A 19534-nucleotide genomic window follows, 5' to 3' on the forward strand; every position below is an offset into this window, starting at 1 on the left:
CCTATAGAGATCACAGTGTATTGTACATTAGAGATCACACTATGCCTCTCCTATAGAGATCACAGTGTATTGTACATTAGAGATCACACTATGCCTCTCCTATGGAGATCACAGTGTATTGTACATTAGAGATCACACTATGCCTCTCCTATAGAGATCACAGTGTATTGTACATTAGAGATCACACTATGCCTCTCCTATGGAGATCACAGTGTATTGTACATTAGAGATCACACTATGCCTCTCCTATAGAGATCACAGTGTATTGTAGGAGTATAGGTGTGGGTAGGACTGTCGGGTGTGTTGGCGGTCTCCTCCTCCTCCATGCAGCCGGCTGATCTCCGGTCTCCCGGGGCCCCGGTGATGGTGATGAGGGTGGCGGAAGCTCGGAGATTCCCCCAGTAGCGGACGCCTCCTCCTCGGGCTGTGACTTCATCCTCAGCCCCGGAGCTCCAGAGCCGGCCCGGCCCCACCCTCCTCCGTCCGCTGGAAGATGATTGTTTACCTAACGGGCTCGGATCACGGTGAGTGTCCGGTGTGTGGCGGGGGGAGGGGGTCCCGGAGGTCGGGGGTTGTACGGATTGTAGGGGGGATAGTACAGAGCAGACAGGGAAGTGTTTGTATATAATGGGGAGATGCGTTCAGTTCCGGGCTGTGAGCCTCATTCACACACAGTGATGATGATTGGGGGGAGGGGATTTGGGGTGATTTCCTCAGACTTGTAGTAAAGGAGGAGTGAATTGTATTCTTAGGCCTCATTCACAGAGGTGTATTGCAGTTTACTGCGTACCAGGCCCGTGTTTGTCTGCACCGAACGCCCCATTTGCGGCAGTTTGGACGCAGAACGCCAAATGTGCGCTGTTTGCGCAGAACACGGAACACCGGTGCGTCCTCGCGTGCGCAAACACAACCCTCGTACGCTGTGCTATGTGCGTGTGAGCGAGGCTTTAGTCACACCTGAGCGCAGCAGAAATGTGTGCTAAAAACGCAGCAAGACGCAACATGCGCCATTCATTGTAACGGCACACACTAAAAACCAGGCATTGTGTTGTGCGACAACGTGGGGAAAAATGCGCAAAGACGACGCTGTCCATAAACTTGTCATAATCAGTGAAAAAAATAAAAAGGTACACAAGCTACTTTGGTGTGTTTTTGGAGTGTAGGACGGACTATTCAGATGAATGGCCGTCCTATGTGTGGTGCCAAAAACACCCAATAAAAAGTACGTAAAAAACACAACGCTGCCACGTGTGAGTACAGCTTTACCTCATAGACCTTCCAATGGGAGCGCCGAACCATGTACTGAGGGCTCATTCACAGGGTGCAGATAGTGTGAGGAAGCGTGCCCACGGCCCTCACACAGGTGTACGCTACACATGAGCTCCGGCGTGTTCGCACACTCCACTTATACAGCCCGCCAGGAAGTCGGCACACGCTGCGCTAATCAAAGGCAGTGAGACATTGTCTCAATGCGCGGCTGCAGAGACTGGAAAATGTCTCTCTGCCTGTGATCAGCGCAGTGCCGACTTCCTGGCGGGCTCTGCACGTGGAGTGTGCGAACACGCCGGAGCTCATCCTTCGTGTACGCTATACTACGTCCAAGTGAACAAGGCCTTGGCCCCAAAGACTTTCAAATGGGAGTGCCTGAAGAACGTGTCTTCTTCCCAGTGGCGGCCCGTGTATTATGGCCACCCCCTATCCATGCGCCCAGCCCCTTTCAGGACGGCGGGTGCATGAATTACTTTTTGAAGCACCGATTAGAACCATAAGGTACCGTATTTTCTGGCGTATAAGACGACCTTTTGGATGCAAAAAAATGCATCCAAAGTCAGGGGTCGTCTTATACGCTGATGACAGTCTCCGTCAGGCTGCGGGCTTCTAGGATTTAAAAGCCGCGCCTCCTCAGACTGTTCCGTGATAGGCGGAACACAAATTTTCCCAGCAGGGCCTCTGTTCTGTGTTCCTCCTATCACGTATGCCTTCTCATCCTCGGACGAGAGGACATCTGTGATAGGCGGAACACTGAACAGAGGCCCTGCTGGGAAAATGTGTGTTCCGCCTATCACAGAACAGTCTGAGGAGAAGGCGCGGTTTTTGAATCATGGATGTCCGCAGCCTGTAAGCCAGAATCTACAAAAAAATAAGGTAGGGAGATCGCTAATGGCACAGTGGAGGCATGTAATGTAATGGCACCGTGAGGCATGTAATGTAATGGCACCGTGAGGCATGTAATGTAATGGCACCGTGAGGCATGTAATGTAATGGCACAGTGGGGCATGTAATGTAATGGCACAGTGAGGCATGTAATGGCACAGTGAGGCATGTAATGTAATGGCACAGTGAGGCATGTAATGTAATGGCACAGTGAGGCATGTAATGTAATGGCACAGTGAGGCATGTAATGGCACAGTGAGGCATGTAATGGCACAGTGAGATTTGAAAAAAGCCTGTTTCTGTCAGCGGTTGTTCCTGTCAGTGGTTGATAGGAACAACCTGTCAGCTTCCAGAAAGACTAGTAGGAAGGGGGTAGTCTTAATATTATATATTATATTTTTCCTGGAAATGTAGGGGGTCGTCTTATACGCCCAGTCGTCTCATACGCAGGCAAATACGGTAGGCTTGGGGCACAGAGTACTGCGTCCCGATCCCACCCAGTTGTGGGACCATAGCAAATAATTTTCCGCACTAAAGTTCCTCCCCCACCAATCAGAAGGTAGGTCGTGAGAAATTTCCCCCCGTTTTGCCAAAGCCTATTGGATGCCCAGCACTTTGGAGGAAGATACGAAGAGGAAACACACAGCCACAGACACCGGAGCGGCTGCCAGCACCTCACAGGAGTGGAGAGAACACAGCAGCGCACAGTAAATCGGGTGGGGGGATGCGGTTGTGTCACGCGGTCCGCCCGGTCGGGGGGGGGGGGGTCTGTGTTGATTGTGATGGAGCTGTCAGTGGCCACCCAGAGTGGGGGTGGTTGTCTTCCGCCCCCTCAAAAGAAAAAAGCCGCCACTGCTTCTTCTTGTATATTGGGGGCTCATTCACAGGGTGCAGATGCTTCCGGAGCAGTGTGAGGAAGTATCCCCATGCCGGTTCACACGCAGGACATAGTACAGCGTACACCTGTGTGAGGGCCGTGCGTACCTGCATGGGGTTGCTTTCTCACTAGTGATGGACTCAGGCGTGTTCGGATCGAACCTGTCAGGAAGCCGTCACTGCACACCACCAATCATAGGCAGCGTGTGTATGTGCAGCTGCCGGTCAGGAAATGTCTCACTGCCTATGATTGGCGGTGTGCAGTGATGGCTTCTTGGCGGGTACGATCCGAACACGCCTGAGCCCAGCCCTATTCCTCACACTGCCTGCGGGCTGCTCTGGAAACATAAATAAATGGCTCGCCACGTGGTGTAAAAACATTGGTCCAGCTTGTAACAATGTAAGTAACATCTCTCATACCGGAAAGACCGCTGGGGAAGCCAACAATCACTGTAGTAGCTGTCCCTACTACAGGGATAGCAACGGTCCTCAAGGTCGCTCAACTTGAGTGCAATCCTTTTTTCTTTTTTTTTTACTACATAACCCACCTCGGGACTGAAAAAACAATACGGGTGTTCAGAAGTCCGCAGGATTGCCACCTGAATGCCTGGCAACTGCTGCTATCCAGCTCCAAAATATTTTACCCCCTCCATGACCAGGCCATTTTTTCTATTAAGCATTGCGTTAATTTAACTGGTAATTGTGTGGCCATAGAACACTATACGCAAATTAAATTTATATTTTTTTTCACACAAATAGAGCTTTCTTTTGGTGTTTTTTATTTGTATTATTTAAATGAAAAAAGACCAAAAAAAAAATATATTTTTTTTTACTTTCTGCTATAAAACATATATATAATCAAACTTCTTCATAAATATAGGCCAAAATGGATTCTGATACACTTTTTTGGTTAAAAAAAAAAATACCCCAATAAGTGTATATTAACCACTTAAGACCCGGACCTTTAGGCAGCTAAAGGACCCGGCCAGGTTTTGCGATTCGGCACTGCGTCGCTTTAACAGACAATTGCGCGGTCGTGCGACGTGGCTCCCAAACAAAATTGGCGTCCTTTTTTTCCCACAAATAGAGCTTTCTTTTGGTGGTATTTGATCACCTCTGTGGTTTTTATTTTTTGCGCTATAAGCAAAAATAGATATAAATATCCCCCAAAAATATAAAAAAATAAATTTTTTTCCTCAGTTTAGGCCGATACGTATTCTTCTACCTATTTTTGGTAAAAAAAAATCGCAATAAGCGTTTATCGGTTGGTTTGCACAAAATGTATAGCGTTTACAAAATAGGGGATAGTTTTTTTTTTTTTTTTTACTACTAATGGCGGCGATCAGCGTTTTTTTTTTTTTTTGTGACTGCGACATTATGGCGGACACTTCGGACAATTTTGACACATTTTTGGGACCATTGTCATTTTCACACCAAAAAATGCTATAAAAATGCATTGATTACTGTGAAAATGACAATTGCAGTTTAGGAGTTAACCACAAGGGGGCGCTGAAGGGGTTATGTGTGACCTCATGTGTGTTTCTAACTGTAGGGGGGGTGTGGCTGTAGGTGTGACGTCATCGATTGTGTCTCCCTATAAAAGAGATCACACGATCGATGACGCCGCCACAGTGAAGAACGGGGAAGCTGTGTTTACACACAGCTCTCCCCATTCTTCAGCTCCGGAGACCGATTGCGGGACAATCTGACACTCACTAAGTGACACTTTGTGGGAACTGACTCGCTGCCACTGACATCTTCAGCGACATTAATACAGTGATCAGTGCTGCTAATATGCGTTGTCGCTGTACTAATGACACTGGTAGGGAAGGGGTTGACATCTAGTGTCGATCAAAGGGTTTACTTGTGTGCCTAACCATGTATAATGTGTGTTGCGTTTTACTACACATTGATTTGTTTCTTCTCTCTGCTTTGCAGGGAGAAGAAACAAAGTGATTGTTCCCTCTGTGTGGAGCCCTGTGTTGTTTGTCAACAAAGGACTCTGGGCTGTGATTGCACACAGCCGATCAGCAGGTCGTGGCCATGTATCATTGGGTCCATGCACAGATGTCGATTCAAATCACCCCGCCAAACTCACAAACAGTAGTACAGGAACTACTTCTGGGAATCAGTGCAGCACCCCACCGATTTGGACAGTGCCGTTGCCGGCAACAGCCGCCGATTTGGCATGCGATTTGACATGTCAAATCACATGCCAAATCAGCCCATTGTGAACGTGGGCTAAGGGGCGGCTCACAATACTGCAATGTTAGACATCACATGTGATTCGCACCGCACTGCTTTTTCAAATCGCATGCGATGTCTGTGCAATGCAAATTTCGCCATAAAGATTGTATGGCTGAATTCGCATCACATTTGGACTAAAATGGTGCAGGACCCAGAGTCGGATCACATGGGTGTTCACACTCATGAGATCCAATTCCTGTCTGTATTGACAGTTCACACTGCGATATGTGAACTGATCTGGAGGTGTCATTCATTTTCTGACACCCGCAGGGGTTCGCATAGGGCAGTGTGAAGCGCCGGTGGGTGACATGCGATGCGGGAACCCGTACTGGATTTGCATGGGTTCTCGCATCGCAGCACTGTGAACCAGTGTTCCGTCAGATTTGGTAATGGAAGTGACGTTTCATCGCATGCACATGCGTCCACCCGCTACCAGGTTGTCTGATCTGACAGAACACTATAGTCAGAAGAAGGCGGTAGCGGACATCTTTGTACACCCACCTAGGTTTTCAATTTAAGATTAACCACTTGACCACTGGGCACTTAAACCCCCTTCCTAACCAGACCAATTTTCAGCTTTCGGTGCTCTCACAATTTGAATGACAATTACTCAGTCATACAGCATTGTACCCATATGAAATTTCTGTCCCTTTTTTCACACAAATAGAGCTTTCTTTTGGTGGTATTTGATCGCCTCTGGGTTTTTTATTTTTTGCGCTATAAAAGAAAAAAGACTGAAAATTCTGTAAAAATAAAAAAATAATTCTTGTTTCTGTCATATTAGCAGGTTATTTCTCACACACAGCATATGCATACATCGAATTACACCCCAAAACACATTCTGCTATTCCTTCCAAGTATGGCGATACCACATGTGTGCGACTTTTACACAGCGTGGCAACATACAGAGGCACAACATGCAGTGAGTACCATCAGGCGTTCTGGAGCACCCAGGCCAATTCTGACATTTCTCTCCTACACATAAAAATTCTCATTTATTTGCTAGAAAATTACATAAAACCCCCAAACATTATATATGCCTCTTTAGCAAAGACCCTAGAGAATACAATGGCGGCCATTACAACTTTTTATCTCGCACGGTATTTTCGCAGGAATTTTTTGAACGCGTGTTTTTAAAAAAAAAAAGTTTTGTGCTTAAAAAAAAAACACAAAACGGTAAAGTTAGCCCAATGTTTTTGCATAATATGAAAGATGAAGTTACGCCGAGTAAATAGATACCCAACATGTCACCCTTCAAAATTGCACACGCTCGTGGAATGGCGCCAAACTTTGCTACTTATAAATCCCCATAGGCGACGCTTTAAATATTTTTACTGGTTACATGTTTTTAGTTGGAGAAGAGATCTAGGGCCAAGATGATTGCTCTCGCTCTAACGTTCGCAGCGATACCTCACATGTGTAGCTTGAACACCGTTTTCATATGTGGGAGGGACTACGTGTATGTTCGCTTCTGCGTGCGAGCACACGGGGACAGGGGCGCTTTAAAAAAAAATATATATATTTTATTGTTCATTTTACTTTATTTATTTTAGTTTGACACTTTTTTCCCCCCCAAAAATTTTTTTTGATCACTTTTATTCCTATTATAAGGAATGTAAACATCCCTTGTAATAGGAATATAGCATGACAGGTCCTCTTTACAGTGAGATATGTGGTCAATAAGACCCCACATCTCACCTCTAGGCTGGGAAGCCTGAAATAAAAAAAAATTATCCTGGCTTCGATCGTAGCGGTGAGTATTGAGGTATTGCCGAGTATTGAGGTATTGCCGAGTATTGCGCAGGGTATTGCCGAGTATTGCGCAGGGTATTGCAGAGTATTGCGCAGGGTATTGCAGGGTATTGCGCAGAGTATTGCGCGGGGTATTGCGCAGAGTATTGCGCGGGGTATTGCAGTATTGCAGAGTATTGCGCAGGGTATTGCAGTATTGCAGAGTATTGCGCGGCGTATTGCAGAGTATTGCGCGGGGTATTGCGCGGGGTATTGCAGAGTATTGCGCGGGGTATTGCAGAGTATTGTGCGGGGTATTGCAGAGTATTGCGCAGGGTATTGCAGAGTATTGCGCGGGGTATTGCAGAGTATTGCAGAGTATTGCGCGGGGTATTGCACGGGGTATTGCAGAGTATTGTGCGGGGTATTGCAGAGTATTGTGCGGGGTATTGCAGAGTATTGCGCGGGGTATTGCAGTATTGCAGAGTATTGCGCGGGGTATTGCAGTATTGCAGAGTATTGCGCGGGGTATTGCAGAGTATTGCGCGGGGTATTGCAGTATTGCAGAGTATTGCGCGGGGTATTGCAGTATTGCAGAGTATTGCGCGGGGTATTGCAGAGTATTGCGCGGGGTATTGCAGAGTATTGCGCGGGGTATTGCAGAGTATTGTGCGGAGTATTGCGCAGGGAGGGATAGCTGGATCTGTGACTGCAATTGTCACAGATCCAGCCACAGCTGCTGCTGCTGCCACCCGCTCTCCCCCCTCTTCTCTCACACTGTACCGATCGGTACAGAGAGGAGAGGGATGAACCAGCGTCATCACATGACACCGGTTTGTTTACAAGTGATCACTCCGTCATTTGACGGAGCGATCATGTGGTAAACGGCCGCTATCAGCGGCAATTTACCGCGATCCGTGATGCGCCGGGTCTTCTAGACCCGGCGCTCACGGATGTTTCTGTGAGCGCCCCCCAGGGGGCGCGCGAGTGGAGGATTCTGGGAGGGCGTCCCAGGGACGTCCTCCCAGAGTAACTCGACCGCGCTGTAGACGTCTTTTGTCTATGGCGCGGTCGGCAAATGGTTAAAGTCAGCGTATGTAAATAAATATAGTAAACTAACATCTGTGATGGTTATTTTATGTAAGAATTTGAAACAAGCTGGACGGCAGCAGTGGGAAGGTGGCGGAGGCCATGTTGGTACACCCCACAATGCTCAGCGCTAAAACTTTAGGCTTACAAACTGTAACATCGACTGACCATAACAGATGTGAGCACAGTATATTTATGTATATACATTACATTTATTGCTAAAATGACTGTTAAAGTGGTTGTAAACCCACTTTTTTGACTTTTGCCTACAGGTAAGCCTATAATAAGGCTTACCTGTAGGTATAAAAAATATCTCCTACACCTGTACGGTTTAGGAGATATTCCCCTCGCAATGCGCCGCTGATTGCAGCGGCGCATGCGCAGGGGGGATCCTCGGCTGAAGGGCCGGCCCATGCCGGAAAGGAAATCTCCAGCCAATCACAGCGCTGGAGCGGCGATACTCGGAAGACACGCTCGGCTCGGCGTGGACCAGGTAAGTTCCCTACCTCGTTCCGAGGTAAGTATTTCATAATGAGCTAATATGCGGTGCATACTAGCTCATCATGGCTTTTTCCTTGCAGGTGAAAAAAAAATAAAAAATTATGCGGGTTTACAACCGCTTTAAATTAGAGACGACCTGGGTGTCGTTCGATGTCTTATGTTTTCTTCCAACTGCAGTGTTCTGTCAGATTAGGCACGTCGCTTCCATTACCGAATCCCGACCATAAAAGTGTATGTAAACTCTATAAAAAAAAAAATCCCAAAATTTCCTTTTAGCTCTTGTAATCTTTTTTATCTCGATGAAGCTGTTGTATTTAGCTGTTTATCCTGTCTGGTTTCTGTTATTGGGTGACAACGCTGTCCACCAGCTTCCAACGCAGTGGTAGAGTTGTCACCATTGGGTGCCTTCTGTTGGGAAGTTCCAGGCAGCCCTATAGACATGTAACATGTTTAGGGCCACAGCCCCTGTATGGTCTGCTAGTTTTTGGCTGATAGCTGCTCCATAGAGAGAGGCTGACAGTAAGCACTCCAGTCTTCAGCTGGACAGCGTGGTCTGCAAAGACATCCAGAACTTTCTAAACCTGAAGTGACTTTACAGGCCATGTGACTTGTGCATCGGCTTGTCTGCGCTCATGTGAGAGAGTCAAAGGACTGCTGGATAAATAGAACTACAACACAATGCCAATCGCATGGTAATACAATGTCATACTAAACACTGTGGATTGAGGAATCTCCATTGTATTAGAAAACCTTTTAGGCTGCTGGGGCTGCTAAATAGTGACCATATCTTTTTGTTTAATTCAATTTTATTGCAGATCATTAAAAGGTACAAATTAAAAGCCAACAAGCCTCTCATCAAAAAAAAAAAAAACAAGTTTAACTAGCGGACAGAATACCATGGGAAAACGGTATGAACATACAGTGCATCCGGAGAGTATTCACAGCGCTTCACTTTTTCCACATTTTGTTGTTGCAGTCTTCAAAATGGGTTAAAGTAGTTGTAAAGGAAAAATGATTTTTTTTTTTCTGAAATGACTGTTTACAGGGTATAGAGACATAATAGTTAACTGATTCCTTTTAACCATTTCCATACCTGCGCACGACGATGTACGTCCATTTTTTAAAGATTGATATCTCGGTAACGGCAGCAGCTGCTGCCACAACCAAGGTATCAATCTTTAGTGTGCGCGGTCTGGTAAACGATAACGGCGGTCTCCGCGGCGGATTCGCCACAAGATCGCCGTTATCTGTGGCGGGAGAGGGCCCCCCCCCTCCTGCCGCTCTCCCGCGCCCTCCGCCGCTTACCGGAGCCGTCGGTAGCGGCGGAGGCGATCGGGACCGTTCGACAGCTGAGCGGGGACGAGACTGAAGGAAAAATCTCCTTCGCCCGTCCTCATAGCTCTGCTGGACGGAAGTGACGTCAAAACGTCAGTCCCGCCCAGCCTCTTAAAGAGACAATTTTTTTTTTTAAGGAGCAACCCTAATTGGGTTAGACCGTGCCTTCCTAATATATGATCTTAGACGGTTCAGATAGGAGCGTAGTGCTGTTGGAGGTAAGTGTCCGGATATTCTCCGGTACATAGAAAACCAGTGTCCAGGAGGGACTTGGAGGTTTTGCACTATTGGAGCCTCTGCGTTGATTTTATCTCTATGTGGAGAGAGCTGTCATCAATTTTCAGTCTGAAGTGATCTCTTCAATAATGAGTAAGCGCACTATTTTCTCAATTTACTATTTTATCTAATGTTTAAGACCATTTTAATGGTGCAGTTGTTCCGTTTAGTTTTTTTACACTTTATTACATTGTATAGCAGCGCTTTAGTATTATATCACAGCTAATAAAGTTAGGAGCCATTTTTCTCCTCTGTATATATGATATGGGGGTGGAGCGCTCTCGCTGCTGTCACCCAAATCCAAGGACGCGGGGCCGAATCATACACTCTGCGTCTATGGTGTCTGATTCAGGAGCGCGCTTGCAATTTAACTCCCCTTAGGAGAGCGCTTCTCTAAGGGGGTTATCTAATGTGAGGAGGAGCCGCCGAGGGACCCCAGAAGAGGATGTTCAGGGCCACTCTGTGCAAAACGAGCTGCACAGTGGAGGTAAGTATAACATGTTTGTTATTTAAAAAATAAAGAAAAAAATAACCTTTTTAAGTATCACTTTAACCACTTAATCACCAGGCCTATTTTGGCACTTCTCTCCTTCATGTAAAAATCACAATTTTTTTGCTAGAAAATTAATCAGAACCCCCAAACATTATATATTTTTTTTTTAGCAGACATCCTAGGGAATAAAATGGCAGTCATTGCAATACTTTTTGTCACACCGTATTTGCGCAGCGGTCTTACAAGCGCACTTTTTTTGTGAAAAATTCATTTTTTTGAATTAAAAAATAAGACAACAATACTTTTTGCCCAATTTTTTTATATATTGTGAAAGATAATGTTACGCCGAGTAAAATGATACCCAACATGACACGCTTAAAAATTGCGCCCGCTCGTGGCATGGCGTCAAACTTTTACCCTTAAAAATCTCCATAGGCGACGTTTAAAAAATTCTACAGGTTGCATTTTTTGAGTTACAGAGGAGGTCTAGGGCTAGAATTATTGCTCTCGCTCTAACGATCGCGGCGATACCTCACTTGTGTGGTTTGAACACCGTTTTCATATGCGGGCGCTACTCGCGTATGCGTTCGCTTCTGTGCGCGAGCTCCTCGGGACGGGGCGCTTTTTAAAAATTTTTTTTTTGTTTTCTTATTTTTTTTTTTTTTATTTGTATAATTTTTTACACTGAAATAAAAAAAAAAATATATCACTTTTATTCCTATTACAAGGAATGTAATCCCTTGTAATAGAAAAAAGCATGACAGGTCCTCTTAAATATGAGATCTGGGGTCAAAAAGACCTCAGATCTCATATTTAGGCTTAAATGCAAAAAAAAAAAAAAAAAATTAAACTGTCATTTTTTCAAATGACAGAAAAAAAAATGTTGCTTTAAGACGCTGGGCGGGACTGACGTTTTGACGTCACTTCCGCCCAGCAGAGATATGGGGACGGGTGGGGGCGATTTTTCCCTCAGTCGCATCCCCACACAGGTGCCGAACGGTCCCGATCGCCTCCGCCGCTACCGATGGCTCCGGTAAGCGGCGGAGGGCGCGGGAGAGCGGCGGGAGGGGCCCTCTCCCGCCACCGATAACGGCGATCTCGCGGCAAATCCACCGCGGAGACCGCCGTTATCGTTTACAGGACCGTTGGCACTAAAGATGGATACCTCAGTTGTGGCAGCAGCTGCTGCCGTTACCGAGATATCCATCTTTAAAGTGCCGCCGTTAAAATACGTAAGGCGGTCGGCAAGTGGTTAAGCCTCATACACACGATCGGATTATCCGACAGGAATTGTGTGATGACTGGCTGTTGTCGGAAAATCCGACCGTTTTGTACGCTCCATCGGACAATTGTTGGATTTTCCGCCCAACAAATGTGGGACAGCATGCTTTAAAATTGTCCGCCATCAAATGTGTGTTGTCGGATTATCCGATCGTGTGCACACAAGTCTGTCGTACAAAACTCCAAAGTACAAACACACATGCTCAGAAGCAATGCTCACGATAACATGACATTAGCGTAAGTTGCCCAAAGGGTGGCGCTAAAGACCAAAAAAAACATGTAGTTTCGTGTTTGTTGGCTGACAGTTCTTTGCCGTTTGTATGCAAGACAAGTTCCTGGCCAACGGCCTTCAGACAAAAGTCCTACGCTTTGGCCGATGAAAACCTGATTGTGTGTATGAGGCTTAACTCTGAACGTCGGTGAGAGAGATCATGTTGGCGGCGGTGGGTGTGCCTTCCTCTCTGCGTAAAAACACAAAGTTCAGTGCTGCTCATTGAGCCAATCAAAGTGAGGCTCGTTCCCTAGCCAGTCAATGCGCAGCCTGTCCCTGACGCCTCTACAGCTAATGAAAGGGCAAAGCATTGTCGGCTGGGCGACCAATCTGGATGTGCAAATGACCCAAAGAGAATGTGCGGCCAACAGGAGTCCCTTGTGTGCACACAGCGACTAAAGCATCATTGGTTTCTAGGACAACGGTGCTCCTAGCAACCCATATCAGCAAGTGCAAGCAATATTATTGAGGAGCAAGACCTGATGTGAACTATACCCATAACATTTTATTACATTTAATATTGGGTTTATGACAATGTTTGATGTGTAATATTTGTACATAGATTTTTATTTAGATTTTTGTTCTCATTTGACATATTTAAAGTCCCACTACTTTTTTTCTTCAAAAACACCATATTCATTTATGAGATGATGCCAATGTGAATTTAAGATTGGATTTGATGACATGTCCGCTACCTTACAACTTTCTATACCCATAAAATGACCCTCATTTCGGACTGTCTATGTACTTGGAGTACGGACATAAATTCATCCAACTGCATTAGGTGTGAATGGGCCGTATGAGCCTTGGGCATTGTTGCAGTGTAAATTTCATAAATTTGTGTGCATTCACAATAATGTGTACGATGCCCATAGGATAAGGTGAGCAGATTTTAAAATAAAATCCGGGGACATATATATACATTTTTTTACTAGTAAGTGATCAGCGGCAATCGGCGACTTACTGCCCATCACAGCCTGTCAAGTCTTACTCACCGGGCCCGGCTACTGCTGGGTGGGGGGCGGAGGAAGATCACTCTGCCAGGGAAGGCAAGGAAATAAGCAGGCAGGCTGCTGGCCGGGACTTGAGCCAAGGCAGAAGGACATGTGAGCGGAGCTGAATGGGCAGGCACCAGAAACTGAAGAAATATTCCCTCCACTCCAACCAGCACATGATCGTCAGAAAGGGGCACAGATAATGGGGGGAAAAAAATACACCCCCCCCCCAAGCTAGCAGGAGCTGCGGAGCTGGGGGGGGGGGGGGAATCACAATTTTATTTTTATTTTTTATTCTGCTCTGACTGTCTTTGAAATCGCCCCAGCCCCTGTTCAAATCCAATCCAGGGACAAAACTGGGGACAGATTTGGTCTGGGGACTGTCCTCAATCCGGGGACTGTCCCTGGAATACGGGGATGTCTGGTCACCCTACCATAGGATATTGGATTGTCTATGCAGTTGGGAGTGCAGTCAAAAATGCATCCCACTGAAACTAGTATGAATGAGCCCTAAGGCCCCTTTCACACGTGCGGACCGTATGTCCGCATTTTTATCCATCCGTTTGTGGATGAAAACGGGACATACATTGGTCCCTATGTGATTGCGGGTGTCAGCGGATGAACATCCACTGACACCTGTAATGACCCGCCTCCGCAAAGATCCGATTTTGCGGACGGAAGAAAACCCTATTTTTTCTTTTGTCTTCGGATCGGATGAACACGGACACACGGTCCATGTTCATCCGATCCCCCATCGGTCCTTGCACAGTTTGCAGGGACCGCCCTGTCAGCCGCTGGCTCAGCGGGGATATACGGAGCGATCACCGCTGAGCTTACGGACACACGGAGGCGGATCATTACTGATCTGCCCCGTGTGAAAGGGCCCTAATTGAGCAGAAAATCAAGCTGTGTACTGGACTGTAGATTTCCTCTAAGGGGAGTCCTTGGTGACAAAAAGGTCTTCTAACAGAAAACACTTTCTTTCACAAACACAGATTTTCCATTATTTGTGTGACATGAGCAAACCTTGTCTCTTTTCAGTGGGATCGCGTGTGTGTGTGTGTTGTGTTTGTGTGTGTTGTGTTTGTGTGTGTGTGTGTTGTGTTTCTGTGTGTGTGTGTGTTGTGTTTCTGTGTGTTGTGTTTGTGTGTGTTGTGTTTCTGTGTGTGTGTGTTGTGTTTGTGTGTGTTGTGTTTGTGTGTGTGTGTGTTGTGTTTCTGTGTGTGTGTGTGTTGTGTTTCTGTGTGTTGTGTTTGTGTGTGTTGTGTTTCTGTGTGTGTGTGTTGTGTTTGTGTGTGTTGTGTTTGTGTGTGTTGTGTTTGTGTGTGTGTGTGTTGTGTTTGTGTGTGTGTGTGTTGTGTTTGTGTGTGTGTGTGTTGTGTTGCTTTGCCTCATCAGGCGTGTCAAGCGACTTACAGTGGTGGGTCCCATAGCTACCATCCCATTGTTCTCAGGAGACCTCTTCCTCGATATGACGGCTCTCGGTCTTTTTACATCTTTTGCTGAATCGACTGACATGACCTTCACAAGCCCCTCTGACTGATTCTGGGCAAATTAATTTGACATTTGCATCTGTTTCTCCCCAATAATTTTGGTAACTGTACATGTGTATGGATCCTACGCACATCTAACCCCCCTTGCATGTCCTATGGGCAGTCATACAGTAAGAAGAATGAGAAATTCGCAGCACATTGGTTGCAGGTGGTGGATAAGATGAACTGGATGACTCAATGGGGCAGAGATTGTCCAGAAACGGTGACCGTAGAGCTGTTAGTGATGACATACTTATTTCCTCTTGTGGTTTGCTATGTCTTCATGTCCGGTTCTTTATTACTGTTCTGTGAAATACAAGGAATACAGAATTGCCAAAAAGCAATTAAAGTGGTACTTACAGTTTTTTCACACCAGATCGCTTTTTATCGGCATGGTAAATGTTGGAGATAAGACGGTAGGTTTTTTTTGTCCCTGTTTTCATGTTTTTGGATGTGTTTGCCTTTCCGGAATATTTCAATTCGTGTTTTATCTATTGTAGTTTGTATTTTTGTTTAGCAATTTTGGTTCACAATTGGTTTATTTGAAGTTTTGTTTTTAATTTACTGTTATAATACCATTTTCTAGTATATTTAGATTTTTTTTTTCTTTATTTGCAAAGGCTAAGAGTCGGTTCACACTGCAGTGGCACGACTTCGGGGGCGACTCTGCAAGTCGTCCTGAGGACGACTTCAGAGGCGATTTGCAAAACAACTTCTGTATAGAAGTCAATGCAGGTCGCCCCGAGCCGCCCCCAAAGTCGTACAGGAACCTTTTTCTAAGTCGGAGCGACTTGCGTCGCTCCTATTAGAACGGTTCCATTGCATTCAATGGGACGCGACTCGTCAGGCCTGACGTGTCGCCCCAGTGTGAACCGGCTCCTAGGCAAGGTTCAAATTTGTCTGTTGCAGGAATGCTCGCAAAATCATGCGCTTTCTTGCAATGTACAAAAATGTGCAGCACTTTTGCTGATGCACGGCATCTAGCATCTTGCCAATGTGCATGCGTTTTTTGTTTTTTAAAAAAGGTTTATGCACTTCCTTAATGTGATTTTTATGTTTTGCTTGTAGGGCAGCCAGTTGAAATGAATAGACGGCCCTAAAAGTGACACATGGAAAGGCGCAAAGACATGAGGGCGCTCTGCCACACATGCATAGGTGGAGGGGCCCCTTTCACACGGGTGCTGTCCAGTGCATTCCGCATGGGATCTGTGTACAACTAGTGAAAAGATCCCATGCTGAAATAGAGAAGAATGATACGAATGTCACTTTGTTGACATTAGGGGGGTTATTTACGAAAGGCAAATCCACTTTGCACTACAAGTGCAAACTACAAGTGCAAAGTTCACTTGAAATTGCGCTGAAAGTGTACTTGGAAGTTCAGTCGCTGTAGATCTGAGGGGGACATGCAAGGAAAATAAAAAACAGCATTTTAGCTTCCACATGATTGGATGATAAAATCTGCAGAGCTTCCCCTCATTTAAGATCTGTCCCTCAGATTCACAGCGACTGCACTTGTAGTTTGCATGTGTAGTGCATAGTGGATTTGCCTTTCGTAAATAACCCCCATTGTGTCTGCTCAGTTTTCTCCAGTTTACCCCCAATGTTGCTTTGAGATCACGCTACTTCAGCGGGATTTCATGTGTGGCTTGCTGACATCTGGGCAACACAGTGGCTAAGTGGTTAGCACTTCCACCTAGCAGTACTAGGGTGGTTGGTTTGAATCCCAACCACGGCACTACCTGCCTGGAGTCTGTAAACATTACTTCACTGTCCCACAGTAAAAAATGAACCCCTTACAGTAGTGATTATTTGCTCTTTTTGTTCTGATTTTAGTTTTTTTAACCCCATTATGTTACTAAACATCTCAGGCCTGGGTCACACCTCTGTGTTTTTTTGGTGCTTTTTGCAGAAACACACTACAGTGCATTTACATGGTTTCCTATGGGACACGTTCACATCCATGATTTTTTCGGGTGGTGCATATTTGGAAAGGGCAAGGACTTTTTTTTAATGCAAAACTGTGCATTTTTGTTTTTTTGGTTCAATATACTTCAATAGAGAAGCTGCAGAAAAGCACGTAATGCGTTTTTGTGACAATTTGTGTTTTTTAATCTGCCCAACAACAAATTGGCCCAAGAAAATATGTAAAAATGCAAATTGCAGCAAAATTACCTTTTTTGAAGGCTATTAACCGATTAATCGAAACAATAATCGACCAACTAATCGATTATAAACATAATCGTTAGTTGCTGCCCTAGACTTAACCCCCTTCATCGCCCCCTAGTGTTTAACCCCTTCCCTGCCAGTGTCATTTACACAGTAATCAGTAAATTTTTATAGCACTGATCGCTGTATAAATGACAATGGTCCCAAAATAGTGTCAAAAGTTACCGATGTGTCCGCCATTATGTCCCAGTCACGATAAAAATCACAGATCGCCGCCATTACTAGTAAAAAAAAACTATTAATAAAAATGCCATAAATCCCCTATTTTGCAGGCGTTATAACTTTTGCACAAACCAATCAATATACACTTATTACGATTATTATTTATTTATTTTTTTATCAAAAATATGTAGAAGAATACAAAAAAATTTTTTTTTATATATTTTTTGGTGATATTTATAATAGCAAAAAGTATTGCTTTTTTTTAAAAAAAATTACGCTTTTTTTTTTGTTTTGTTTATAGCAAAAAAAATAACGACAGAGGTGATCAAATACCACCAAAAAAAAGGTCTATTTGTGGTGAAAAATAAATACATTTTGTTTGGGTGCAATGTCGCACGACCGCGCAATTGTCAGTTAAAGCGACGCAGTGCCGAATTGCAAAAAGTGCTCTGGTCATTTGGCAGCCAAATCCTCCGGGGCTGAAGTGGTTAAACCAAAAATGTAACCTATAGCAGCCTACCAGTCATTAGATGTGGTGGCTGCAATAAGTTTTTTTTTTCTTTTTTTTTTTTTAAGGCTTTTCCCCCTCTGTTTTTTCCTGGTGATCTGGCCAGTAACACAACATCCTGTATTAGAGAGCCTCCACTGTGGATGAATGAGTACAGTAGGGCATCTATGCACAGCAGCATTGTCAGTCTGGGTGGATGAGAGTGTTGGATGTACTAGCAGATTTAAAAACACTAAAACATTCAAGCCAATCTCCAGCTAACACTTTTAAAGCAGTTACAACATTTTTTTTTTTTTTTCCTTTCGGGATAAATATTTTATATAAATAAAAGCTGGTCATTATAAGCACCCCTGCCATTTTTTGGGATTGTCTGATCTCTGCAACTCGTACATGCTGCTGGGGAGCGTGTTGTTGAAAAACTGCAGACTTGCTGGCTGGATCACCAGAGGAAAATTAGAAAAAAGCCTAAAAAAGAAAACAAGCAGCCATCACATCTAAGAATTGGTAAGCTGCAATATAATGTTATGCTTTTGGGTTTTATACTGCATTAAGGATTTTTTAATGCTCTGTTAAATCTTTTCTGTTGCTATAATTTAAAGTTATCACTTTCTTTTTATTGCAGCTATCATACTTCGTACATTTCTACAGTGGGATCTTCAGAGATAAGATCCTCCCATTTCCCTGCAGATGAATCAGGTACTTTTTTCATTGTTTTTACAGTGTCATGATGTGAACTATATTCACATGGTTATACAGTGGTTTTATATTTGTTGTTTTATTTTTGTGGCCCCTGGCTTGTTACAATTGCAGTCTACAGCAAACTTTAAACCATAATAAGGCCTTGTTCACACAGGGCGTGAAAAATGCTGCGTACAGAGGTGTGCTCTGTACCTGTTTACTTTTATTATTTAGGGCACTTATCTGTCCAGGGATCTGATTCTTGAATCGGCTCTCAGGTGCTGGTGCCGCCATCTTGGGTACGGGAAACTGACAGTGAAGCCTTGTGCGGTTTCCGCCTACGCGAATCGCTCTGCGCTTTCTCAATGGGCCAGCTATGGCGAGCTGTGGCAAACTCGGCAAGAAGTGGGAGCAGGTACCTGTCAAACCAGGTACCCGCTCCCCCCACAAGGTGCCAAATGTGGCAATGGAGGGGGAAAGAGGCAGCCAAGTGGAGCTTCCCCTTTTGGGTGGAGCTCTGCTTTAAAGTGGTTCTAAAGCCTCAAGGTTTTTGTCTGCTGCAGGATCCCCCCCAGCCCCGCCTTATTCTTACCTGAGCCGGATCCTATCTAGCGGCGTGCACAAGAGCAGCGGCTCTCGATGCTGTCTTTCTCTTTTTTGGGCAGATTGATAGCAGTGGGAGCCATTGGCTTTCACTCCTGTTAATCAATTACAGTGTCTAGGGAACGGGGCTGAGACGAGGAATCGGGAGCGAGCATGCACAAGTACTTCAATGGGAAGTGGCTTCCTATAGGAGCACTAGACAGAGAGGAGGGGCCAGGAGCAACAGCGTCCTAAAGATGGTGGAGGCCTTGCCCTCCCAAATCCTTGGATTTATTATATTGCCACTCAACTCCGACATCTCATAGGCTCCATCTCCCCTACAAAAAACAAAATAATACAGCGCTAATAACTTGTGAGAAATAAATATGAAATATATAACCAAAAAATATGAATGAACACAATAAGTGAATTGACGGTGTGATAATCAATATAACAAATCCATCCAAATGAATAAATAAAGTGAAAAAAAGGTAGTCCATAAAAAATCAGTGCAATTGAGTCCAATTAAGGTGAGCATCAATGATTAATCATGAAAAGATCCTCCACCAGAAATGAAGTGAAAAGTCACCCAATGTG

The 19534-nt window shown here is 45.0% G+C and overlaps 1 protein-coding gene across 1 annotated transcript in view; it reads left to right on the top strand.

Moving 5' to 3' along the window:
- Window positions 1-247: 247 nt before the first annotated feature.
- Window positions 248-19534, top strand: part of ATP8B4 (ATPase phospholipid transporting 8B4 (putative)) — a 381682-nt gene continuing 362395 nt past the window's right edge. Inside the window, 2 exon segments of the mRNA XM_040342626.1 lie at window positions 248-524; window positions 18300-18373. The gene's annotated coding sequence lies outside the window, so the exon portion shown is untranslated.

Source organism: Rana temporaria, chromosome 3, assembly GCF_905171775.1.
Source record: "Rana temporaria chromosome 3, aRanTem1.1, whole genome shotgun sequence".
Classification (NCBI taxonomy): Eukaryota; Metazoa; Chordata; class Amphibia; order Anura; family Ranidae; genus Rana; species Rana temporaria.